A 10,299-nucleotide genomic window follows, 5' to 3' on the forward strand; every position below is an offset into this window, starting at 1 on the left:
CAAGGATGTGTCCCAAGAGACTGCTTGAATGTGGCCACCCAGCTCTGGATGTGAGTTGAGTTGTGCCATTGTGCCATTTTCCACTGGACTTGAGTCCTGGCCTGTTTTATTTATTCATACAGCAGCTGTGGAGACCTTCTAATCCAACTGCCTGACAGAGGCATGTTCTTACCAGATCCCCAGACTGCAGATTTATCCAAGAAAAGGTCAGCTGAAGTGGATAATGAAACAAAGCCACTTCTGATAATGTCATATTTTTTTGATCACCTCCAAGCAAGATCAGTAAAAATAATATTGTTGACATGTTGTATAGTTCATTCAGCTTGATGTAGAGCTAATGGAAGGGCCTACAGCTGGTCCTGAGTCAGGTCTGGGTCATCATGAACCTATTTCTGGTTCAATAAGAGGAAAGTGGTGCCAGAGGCAAATAAACCCTTCAAAGCTCTTCCTTTGATGCTCACGAAGGACAAAGGTAAATATAGAACCATGGACTAAGGGGATTTGCCATAAGAGGGGGCAAAACCTGAAGCCACCCACACCTGAAAAACCAGGACCAACTGATATTTATTTCCAATTTCAACCAGAAATGGCATAAAGGACCATTTTAAAGATGTTAAATTTCCTTGGTAAAATTATTTAAGGTGCTTAACTGGTGGTAGGAAGAAAGAACCATACTGTTGTATTGTGTTTTTATATCTCTGTAACAGTTCTGTAATGTTTTGCCCCTTCACCCCCCCATTTTCTCCCGGTGGTTCCACCCCGAGCTTTCCCGCCTTTCCCTCAATGCCAATCTCCCTGAAAATGCTCAGTCATTTCCCTGTCCCCTCCCTGACACCCTGTCCATCACTTGGCTCCCCATCCCACTCTCCCAGAATCTTCTACCTTGGGATTCGAGTGAGTGGATGAGGGCCAGGGGTCCCTCCCTTGAACTTCTCCCATTGGTTTGTGTGTCTGTCTGTCCTTCCGCCTTCCACTCCCCCAAATCCCCACATTGGGTGGTGGGCATCCCTTCCCCCTGGTTACCGCCCCAGTATTTGAGCTGTTGCAAAAGCCCTGGGGGCACTTTTGGCTGTCTGATACAATGGCATTTGGAGCTCCTCGGAGCTCAGATTAAACCTGAGACTTTTTCCCCAGCCTTGAGTCGACTCCCTCATTGCCTCCTCGGACGCCGCCTCTCCTCCACACAAGGCAGACAGTGCAGCGCTCTGTCTTAGCCGCTCCCCGAATCTCCTCGAGACACAGGGGAGTGTCCCCCGCTGCTGACCGTGCCTCTGCCGGGCAGGCGAAGCCAGGGAGCTTCAAGGTGGGCACGGCGGCACCATACCTCACACTTCAGGTGGCAGCACAAATGGTATTGGAAACCTCAGCTACTCCACGTATCCCAGGAGGTTTTACCATCACTGCTGTACATTCATCAGTAACATAAAATCGGTGTGCACTGGAAGCCAAGTTCATCTTTATATTTAAGAAGGGAAAGATTAGTAAATTCTGCACTTATGAACATGGTTTCAGGAGCTGGTAAAATAACTGGAAGACAGCCATACACATGGCGGGGAAATAACCACAATGCTATCATTGATGAAAGGATGGCCTGATAAGAGGAAGCTGCAGACATCATCATCATTAATTAAACACTGAAACTGGAAAGAGGAGGGTTTTGTGGTTAAAGTATTGGACTTAAACTCAAGAGATCTGGGTTGCATTGCTGGCAGAATAAACGTGGACAAGTGCCTTAACATCTTTTACCAGGTCTCCATCTGTAAAGTGGGAGCAAACCATGCTCCTTTCCTTTGCCAATTTAGAGAGGGACTTTTGCCCCTGGATTAGTCTGCAGCAGCAGCAATGCACAATCCTCAGCATAGATGAAGGTTCCAGGTGCTAAAGCAATTCAGACCAATAACAAGAAATAACAGTACTGCTGATAGAAAGCTTTGCTTCCTTGAAAATTAGTTTTCAATTCATTTCTCCTAAGGAAGAAATTCTATATTTTTACATGCCAGAAGCCTTTTCTTCCCCCCTATTTTAGTGCTCACTATGTGGGAGGTGAAAATAGAGTTCATAATGAGAACTTGATTCTGTGGGCTCCCAATGGGAGCATACAAGTTGCTGGGTAAGTGTCCTGCCTTATAACAACTTTTCCTGCTACCACAGCTGTAACTAAACTGGTAGAGCAGAAATAAGAACATGCAAAATAGGTAACAAGGTTATGTTTTATTTTTTTAAGGCCTCTGCTGAATGGATGAGAAAATAATATGTGGATTTACATTAGTTGCATCTCATATAATACAGTTGCTAAATCAATATGAGACACTGTGGATTTCATGCATGAATTTCATGGAAAAGCCCTATTCCACATATTTTCTGGAACATCTAAATCAAAGATTATTTTTCCCCTAGTGCCCTCCCTTCAAGGTAATTTAATCTCTCTCTCAAACACCTCAAGCACTGGGAGATTAATTTTTGCCATCCCAGGAAAACAGGTTTCCCCTTCCTTTACAAACCTCCTCTCTTTTCCACATCAACCTGGCCACTGAAGCAGACAGAGCTTTGGTTGTTTGTGACCTTACTTCATTTTATTGACCCCAAATATCTGGAGATAGTTCCTCAGTCGTAGAACCACATCTGTGTAATGCCTCCCTCTACTGGATTTATGGAGATGGCTAAGGCAGCTAATAAATGGTTGTGGGTCACTGATAGATTTGGGAGAAAATGCATTTCTGTATACATTCAAAACTGATAGCTTGGTTTGCCTTGATTTTACAAGGATTAAAAGAATGTCTTGTATGCAGCTTGGCTAAACAAGGGCTGACGGAGATGTGATAACTATCTACAGAAAGCTGTGAGCATGCTGGAGTTTGCAGTTTACCAGAGTTTAAGAGATTAAATTAGGAAGGACTGAACTTTGCAAAGTCTGGGGCAAGAAAAACTCAAACATTTTTTTGAGCGAGTGGAGGATTTGGGAGAGTGGTTCACAGAACTGGCCTCACTTCGCAAACTCCTCTCTTTCCACTTGTAATTTAAACCTTTGCTCGTTCCTTCCCCACTTTGAACTCAATTAAAACAGCATGTGTTTTTGCTGCAGAAAAATCCATGATGTACAGTGAGGAGGGAAAAAAGAGCCGTTTAAAAACTGTGCAGTCGCTTCACTGTGGTATCAACTGTTCTGTTCACTGCAAGTGGTAAAAACTCCGGCATAAGACATGGATCACTGCAGATGTCAGTCAGAACCGATGGCATGCTTGTGGTCCACCTGTATGCAACAGCATGAATCTCTGATTCCTACTGAAACTCCATGCCATACCATGATATTAACACTTCCTAATCTTTCCACTTCCCTTCTCCCCATGTTTTCTTTTTAATCATGCCATTATGACAACTCCATTTACCTTTTTAAAAATTCCTCTTTATTTGGACCATCTGCCAATGTATCAGCAAAGCTTTGAACACCCTGAACAGTCAGTGGGACTGCGTTCCTCAAACTGTGCCAGGGAGAATTTTGTAGCCAGGATTAGCCAGCATCTCAAGGGCATGCCTGAAGGGAACTGGGAATGCCACCAAAATCAGAACAGGGTATCTACTGAGTATGATGGAGGCATTCTTGTACATGATGGCTCTTCATAGCAGAATTGTCCTTCTCAAATGCAGAGATGTTATTTGGTCCTGGTTTAATCATTGGATAATGTTGAACTGTAGCAACGACTGTATCAACAGAGAGATCACAGGGAAATGACACTTTGCATGGAGCCAAATTATCCAGGATGCATCTGGCTGCATTAGTAATCTAAAGTGAGATCATAGTGCAAATGAAATGTGGGGAAGAAGAAGGACTATCCTTTAGTGAGAGAGCTTAATAAAACTTACATTTAATCAAGAAAATACCTCTGTATGTGATGATGCCCACAAAACGCAAAATTAATCCCATGCAAAAGGCCTTTGTTAAAATCCTTTAAAAACATCTTTCAGAAGTTTGGGCAGATAGGATTTCAACAAACAGAAAAACAAATTGGCAAAGGCTGCTGGTTACTATGTTGGATTGGTAAAACAGAGCATCGGCTGCTGGCAGACACAATTCCCCCATGTCTTAAAACTTGCAGAGAGCAAAGGGTTGCAGAAGTCAAAACCGTGGCAGGTCTGGGATCTTGCTCTCGTTTTTTCTCAGTTCTGGGTCTGAATCATGTGCCTAAACAAAACAGACTCAGCACTTCAGAAAGCCTGACCAATCCAGCCTGTGTAATTTTTCAGGTCACTTTGAGACACTGGTTGATATTTATCACAACACATAAATAGGTGGAGCTACAAGGAAAAAAAACCCTAAAATGAGTAAGTCAAGTTTTATAAAATATTCCCAAATCTTCTACTAAGATTCCTTTCTTTGATTGAAGTCTCTGGCAATTTCAGGGAACAGTCAGGGAGCCTGTGGGGGTATCCTTTTCCCTGCCTTACACAACTTCCTTGCTTCAATCCCTTCAAAACACGTTCACATCCTCTCTGGATCTATCCTTTATGCTGCACAAGGAAATTCCTCTGAAAGACTGCTGTCTTTGAAATACCTTTAGGGCTCATCTTCCCTTTTATAAACTAAGATGATCTAGGAACTTAAAATGTTGCTAACAAAAGCAGCATTGTTTACAGGGGCCTGCTTTGCCAGGAGAAGGCATCGCTATCTGTGTCCCACTGTCAAAAAGATGCTGTGATTTGAGCACCATCCAGTGAGATCAGCTGGGCTGGATCTGGAGCAGACAGTGAGGTAAGAATGTGGATGAGAAGGGAAAAGGGAACACGCTGAGAGTTTATTTCTCTGTTTATGAGAGGTAACTTTGTTAGATCAAATTTATAAAATGCTTGGTTTGTCTAAATTCATGAGCAAATGTTATCCTAATAAAAATCACAGCTGAAAAATCACCTTCAACTTCTACATGAAGGTCTTTGGCTTTCTCTCTGAAGCAACCTCCTCATCTTACCAAAGCAGCTGCAGATGACAGCAACATCTAGGCTTCCACTGATGATGCTTTCCAGGATCCCTCTTTGCTTTGACTTTATTCCCAGCCCTGATATATCAAGACACCCTACTCTGCAGAGTTGAAGGCCTCCTAAAATCTCAGAAAAGTCTGCCTTTCCTTACCCCAGTCATGCAAAAATAGCTTTAATTCCAGTTTCTTCACAAATTATGAACAAAAGACACATTCAGGGTCTCAAATGTTATTACCTGCTGTCCCTTTTCCTTGTACACTGCCCATAATGTACATTCATGGTGGACATCCTATTTTGGGCCATGACTTCTGTGGGGAAAGAGCTGCCTTTTTAGCTATTTATATGAAGCACTTGTTGCATAGTAGCAACAGAGATCTTTTATCATGGTCTTGGCTCTCAATGACAAATTCCTTCACTGGCACCTAAAACCAGATGTGCTCTGTGCATCTGAACCACCCATATCTCCATTTCAGCTGCCTTTTACATGAACCAGCTGAGAATACAGATGGTTCAGATGAACTGAGATATTAAAATAGGCTTCGGGAAGCCTAGATAGAGCAGAGACATGTGCTTCCATGGGTGTTGCATACTGATTATTTGCATCATGGTTTCATGTAAAGAAATCTAGAATAAGATGGCTAGGCACAGAGACAATAGTGATTTTATCACTGAGAACTGAGGCAAGAACTTACAAATTGTGTTTAAATTGTTAAGTATTAATGAATAACCCTGTGACTCCCATCATTAAAAAAACCATTCTGTCTGAAAAGAAAGGTAGGGTAGAAAACATCTTTTTGCATTATAAACTTTCTTCAAAAGCATGTAAATATGATAACAAGACAGATATTGATGTGTTTTTGGGTGTGTGTGTTTGTTTTTGTCTTACACTCTGCCATCTAGAGCTGAGCAAACAGTGGAGTCGGTACAGTGCATTGCTGGGTTTTTCCTTGTGTAAATATCATTTACTGGCAACATCTGATGCATTATCTCATGTTTGCTGAAGTGGGCGAAACCAAGAGGAAACCAAGAGGAATTGCTGGGAGAGCTCAGTGTTCCCTCATGACGCCAGGTACCGGCATCCTGGCCATTTCCAGATAACTGTGCCACTTTCTCTGGAAATGTCGAAGGCCAGATTGGATAGGGAGCTGAGCACCCTGGTCTAGTGGAAGGTGTCCCTGCCCATGGCACAGGGTTGGAGCAAGATGATCTTTAAGGTCCCTTCCAACTCAAACCATTCTATGAGTCTCCTACACAGATGGCATCAATTTCATGAGTCTGATTTAGGAATTTAAATTCTTATTGGGCAATGCACAAGGCAGAATTTGCCTCAGTTTACATTCCCAGGGTAATGTTCAGTCTGTAATATATGCAACAATAATGGTTTCTTTATCAATACAGCCTAAACATCCAAAAGAGGCCACAAGGATGGTGAAGGCTCTGGTGGGGAAGCAGGATGAAGAGTAGCTGAGGTAATTTGGTTTGTTCAACCTGGAGAAGAGGTGGGGAGATGTCACTGGGGTCTTCAACATCCTCACAAGGGGCAGTGGAGGGACAGGCACTGATCTCTCCACTCTGATGACCAATCACAGCACTTGAGGAAATGGCTGGTGCTGAGTCAGGAGAGGTTTAGGTTAGATATTAGGAAGAGGTTCTTCACCTGGAGGGTGGCTGGGCACTGGAACAGGTTCCCTAGGGAAGAGGTAATAGCACCAACCCTGATAGAGTTCTAGAAATATTTGGACAATTCTCTCAGGCACATGATGTGACTCTTGAGGTGTCCTGTGTGGGACAAGGAGTTGGACTCAATGATCCTGATGGGTCCCTTCCAACTCAGCATACTCCATGACTCTATGAATTTACCAACTAGATAGGGATCACTGTGCTGGCATAGTGCCAGGGATACACTGACCTTAAAGGTGTCATCTTTCCATAAAACATATTAAAAATTCAATTTGGAAGCTACCTTCCCATTGACTCTGGGGCTGCAGGAACCCACTCTGAAATCTCTTTTCTGATTGCAGACACCCTTTAGTCTGTGTTTGCTCTGCTTGGCAGGGATTTCTAATGTGATTATAATGTATATTTACACACACACCCTCTCAGCATTGACTGGCTGGCCACACTAGAAAACAATAAAAGCAGTCAATCCCCTTCCTTCTTGAAGTTTAATGCTGTGTGGTGAGTGAAAGACTCTTAAAAATTGTTTTATTAAGGGAGTAAATGGGAACCAGGAGGTGTCTAAATGTCAGTCACTTCACATAAACAAACAAACAAAACCCAAACAAACCAAAAACCTAGTTGTTGTTTTATCTAGTTGTTGTCTTATTTTCTTTTTTTTCACCTTTAGAAAAAAACTCCATGTTAAGAATAATCCTCCTCACAGGAAAACAGAGAAATAAATCTTCTCTTGTTAGTGCTCAGATTACTTATTGGTAATCAAGAACTAGGATATCAGATGGAGTTCAGTCAGGAAAGGAGGAGAGAGAGGAGAGGAGAGGAGAGGAGAGGAGAGGAGAGGAGAGGAGAGGAGAGGAGAGGAGAGGAGAGGAGAGGAGAGGAGAGGAGAGGAGAGGAGAGGAGAGGAGAGGAGAGGAGAGGAGAGGAGAGGAGAGGAGAGGAGAGGAGAGGAGAGGAGAGGAGAGGAGAGGAGAGGAGAGGAGAGGAGAGGAGAGGAGAGGAGAGGAGAGGAGAGGAGAGGAGAGGAGAGGAGAGGAGAGGAGAGGAGAGGAGAGGAGAGGAGAGGAGAGGAGAGGAGAGGAGAGGTTAAATGAAGCAAGCAGATGCTATGTGGGAGTGGATGTGTATTTCTGGATATATGGGGCTTAGAAAGTCTTTGGTCCCTGGTTTGCAGAACTTCATCTTTTCCTTTGGTGATGTCATTTGTATTAGTGGGTAAATGAACACTCAGAGCTTTTCTAATATTACTGCTCCTTGGCTCAGTAGGCAGCAGCTCAAATCCATGTCAGGACAGCTTCAGAGGTAAGACCTGGAAAGGTCACCAAAGCCAGTGAGGTGCTAGACTGACTCAGGCTCAGGAAGGGGAGTTTTTGTACCGTGGGGTTAATTCTGGGCCCAGCAGCAGTGGGAGCCACTGGTTGTCTTTTGTGATCATGCAAGGACAGGTCACTGGTGAGGGTGACATCCAGGGAGCTCAGTTCAGTCTCCCAGTATGCCACAGACACCTCCATGACAGAGCCAGAGTACAGGCAGGCAGTTATGCAAAAGTGAGGAAATGATCACTGGGCTTTGAAACGTCACCCAAATGGTTTTGACTCATCATTTCCTCAGTTTTCAGCAGGAATTAGTGCTTAAATCTTCCTCAAGAAATGCTTCACTACCCTTAAAATGTGCCCACTGTGCTTCTGGGCTAGAGCCAGGCCATCTAAATTAAGGGACATAAATTAGCATAGTAGCTCTTCACCTTCAGAAGGCAGTGAGGTCTTGGTGGCCTCCTTTCTGTGCTGACTGCAGGTCATGTCTGGTTCATTTAGACTCATCTGCCACCTAAACTGCACGTGCCAAGCAAGGCAGGAAGAGCCTGGACCTCATTTTGTTTAAAATAACTCCACCTTCCAAAGGTACGGTAATGATCGACAAGATGAAGTCCTGGGGTCCTGGAGTGGTGAAGACTGAACAAGCACAGGAGATGAATTCGCTGTTTAAGACTGAGTTGGCTGAGCCCACTTTTCATCATCTCCTTAGATGCCTGATATGCCCCTGAATCAGCACCCTCAAGGCTCTTTGACATGGATGGGCCCCTCGGTGCTCTGTGACACCCAAGGGCTCTCTGTGGCACTTTGCACGACCCAGCTGCTGAGTTCTGGCTGCGGTGGGGACGAGGATTACGGATTTAATACACCCACATGCTTATCCCCGTGTAAATCAGAAGCAACTCCACTGATTTCTTTGGCATCCAGCCCACCCAGCTCCTAATGGAGCCATTCATAAGAATCCCACTAACTTTCCATGGGGGAGTGTGGATATGGCCCTTGCCTTGGGAGGTCGCAGTCAGCCCAGTGGGGTTATCCTGTGACCGGGAGGGAAGAATCAGCCCTCAGGCTTTTCCTTTCTAATTCTGAGCATGCTGCCAGGCTTAACCATGTTAATAATTAACCCACAAGCCTGGAATTCCCTTCTCCTTCAATTCTGTGTGGCAGCCACCACCGAGAAAAAAAACGGCAGCAAAAATGTAGGAGACCTGAGCTGGCTGCCCATGAGCACACTTCATAATCTGTGGGATCTAAACAAAGGGGGAGGCTAATTTCCTGTAGAAAACTGCAGGAAATCTTCTCCTCAGCACAAATCTTCTGTCGCAGGTGAGAAAAATGGGAAGTTTGCAAAACAACTGCATATTTGGATTTTATACCCTGCACACAAATTAACCTCTTTGAATAGGGTCACTCCATTATTATTATTATTTTTAGATAAGTAGTTAAAGTTATGGTTAGCTTTATCCCCTCCTGTGTTATTGTTGTTATACCACATATTAATGTAGTGCTTCTGTAGCTGGGAGAAGCATGGTTGAATTACAGTAACATGCTACAAGCAGGAGGAAAGAGCTGTGGTTTGGCTGGTCCACTACTAGATATACACCAGCACATCTGGACAGGAGATCATGTGACAAGTAGGAAAGCCAGAAACATATCCTGGATACTATAAAAAATGGGTTCTGTTAAATTAAAAAGGCTTTAAATATTGGCTCAGCTGGTTTCTGTATAGCGTTTTTAGTAGTTTTGGAATGTGTTGCAAGATTTGTGATCATCAAGAATTTGATTAAATATTACAAATCCATTGTGCTGCTAGTTTGTTCTCATGGGCTGTATGTTTCTTGCCAGTTCTCCTGTACTCTTGTAACACAAGCCATGACTTCTGATTCTGGATGAGAACTTTGTGTCCTCAGAACAACTTCTGTGCAAAAAAAAAAAAAAAAGAAAAAGAAAAGAGAAGAAACCAAACACAGAGAGCACCACCAAAAAAAAGTCACTGCTTTTGCATAACATTTTGGATACTTACAAGGCTACAGTAGGTTTTCAACTCCTGCAGGATGCTAGACATGACTGCCTCTGGTTAAAAGCCAGTCTGTTGACTCATAGAAATTTGAATCCTCAGCCAGACCAGTTGCTAAATTTCACTCATGTCTATTCATGACTTGCTATGAAGTGCTGTTTTGCAAACACAGCTTTGTGGCTGTATGTGCCATCCTACCTTCTTCCTAAATGACCTGAAAATCCTGGATAGTCTTTGGTTTCAGGTCTGGACAAAGGTCATGTTCTTCTTCCTGTCTTATGCATGGAAGCAACAGTCTTACTGGAACAGATCATGGTTCTC

At 43.5% G+C, this 10,299-nt stretch overlaps 1 long non-coding RNA gene across 1 annotated transcript; it reads right to left on the minus strand.

Annotated features, from left to right (window-relative positions):
* Positions 1-9,676: 9,676 nt before the first annotated feature.
* LOC137471982 (uncharacterized) lies at positions 9,677-10,299 on the minus strand. Its single transcript, XR_010997942.1, has 2 exons — positions 9,985-10,299; positions 9,677-9,879 (listed from the first exon to the last, which is right to left on the minus strand). It is a non-coding gene; the product is annotated as an uncharacterized lncRNA (long non-coding RNA).

Source organism: Anomalospiza imberbis, chromosome 3, assembly GCF_031753505.1.
Source record: "Anomalospiza imberbis isolate Cuckoo-Finch-1a 21T00152 chromosome 3, ASM3175350v1, whole genome shotgun sequence".
Classification (NCBI taxonomy): Eukaryota; Metazoa; Chordata; class Aves; order Passeriformes; family Viduidae; genus Anomalospiza; species Anomalospiza imberbis.